A 2,048-nucleotide genomic window follows, 5' to 3' on the forward strand; every position below is an offset into this window, starting at 1 on the left:
TTTCCACTGGGCTTCCAAAAAAACTGGTGGATAGCTGACACATAGGATTATTCGTCGGGCTGCTCCTCCACTATCCTGCACCATCCCTCTTCCGATTCCTGCTTGTCCGGCTAAGCGTGGGCAACAGGCACAATGCTGATGGCGCTGGCTGGCTGAGGCGGCCCGTGATGCATATCAGTAGAAGGCTTCGGAGAGCTGGGGTTTATGATTTCCTCAGTGTGAGGCATAGTGGCACTAGGCTCGCCCTCGTCTTGGGCTTCCTCTATGAAGAGAACAGAGACATGAGCTGTAATTCGAGGGCGAGTGAGAGAGCAGTTGAATGAGAAAATAGCTGAGCCAAAGGATGGCGAGTTGGCAGAGTCTGGAGAGTTTGGGTCCAGGAATTGACTTGGGCTCAGAATGCTCTCTGTTCCCAGAGGATGAGGAGCTTGCCCCATGGAGCCAGACCCAACAGAAGGGCGCGAAGGGTTGCCTCGGCCGGAGCCTCTGCGACTAAGCATGCGCTGGCGGGGTCTCGGCATTGTGGGCGGATGAGCACGAACAGCAGTAATGAAATCTCTGTCAGCAATGAAATCTCCGTGAGTGCCACGAACACCACAGGGTATGCCACCAACCGCTGAGGGGAGATTACGCACCTTGATCTCTGCCTCAGGCGCTATCCGAAGACAGCTTCCGGCGCCTGACCCTCCCCAAGCCCAGTCTTTCTCAGAACTCCAGATCGTTCCAAACATAATGAAACACGGTGACAAGTTGCTGGAGGTGAGGCTATTAAATACGCAGGTGCCATTCCCTCGATCCTCACCCGCCATTACTATGGCAATCAAATTCGTTGCAGGCCGAAATCCTCCCGAGCAGGCGTAACTGGACCGCGTTTTAATGCCCTGACCGAACAGATGTACTCCCGTAATGTTAATCACCTGCGCATTGATATCCTCCCACCTGATATTCTGTCCGGCGAGCATGCTGGACAGGTGCCAGCCATGCTCCACCTTCCTCCATCCCATCGTGGTGAATGCCTTACAGATCACCCGCATCCGGGGTATAATCAACTACTTTATGACCAAAGTTATTACAAATTAAAACAATGTCCATTAAAGAAAATTTAGTATCTTGCTATGAAGGGGTTTCTTGGAGGATTTGATCCTTTTGAGGGAGCCAACTTGCTTTGGTTAGTTGCTCGAGGAAGTTCAAACTTATGTTGCTTTCTTGTTCCATTTCTACATGTAGGAGTAATTTGATTGTTTCCTTTCTAGTTCTCACTTTCTTTTTTGTTGTTGCTTTTTTGATAGGCTTATTAAGTACTTTAACATAACTCTTAGGTTCTTCCTTTCATATTGTTGAGCTTGATTCTCTTGTGACAACTTCATGAAAACTAAGCCCTATATTATTGAGAAGGGATCTTTGACTGCTAAAAATACCATATAAAGTTTTGGTACTCTTATAAAACTTCAAATACCGATTTCGTTGATCATTAACCTTTTCTAGATCATTTTTCAAGGAAGCAATCTCAAATTTCAATTTCTCACAATGACCTTCAAATATTTTTGTTGGAATGGAGCGTCCACACGAAACATTCATTGTTCAATCAAAATACACAAATTTATGAGCGATATAAACATTCACTGTTCAAGCAAAATACACAATTTCACTAGGAAAAAATACAAATTGACAACTAAAATCTAAATGTAAAAATATGTCCACTCAAATTTATGAGCAATAAAATTTTATTTAATTTTTTGGCAAAAATTAATAATTATAGTTTTTATTAAATTCTTAAAACCAATATTTTTATTTAGAGAAAATGTATTTTAATAGAATTAAACCATTCAATAAATCATAATATAAAAGGATTCAATAAAAATATTTTTAAACATATTATTTTTAAAATAGCTTAGGCTAATAAAAATTAAATAATCTTCCATCTAGGTAGCTCAAGTGGTGATGATAGTGGAATGAAGTCTTACCGACGGAGATCTTGGGTTTGAATCTTGTGCTACCCTCCCCTCTAGCAGGGTGAATAATGGACATGTAAACTTGAAAATTGGAGA

This window comes from Pinus tabuliformis, chromosome 3_1, assembly GCF_031772625.1.
Source record: "Pinus tabuliformis cultivar Carrire ecotype Pingquan chromosome 3_1, CPIR1, whole genome shotgun sequence".
Classification (NCBI taxonomy): Eukaryota; Viridiplantae; Streptophyta; class Pinopsida; order Pinales; family Pinaceae; genus Pinus; species Pinus tabuliformis.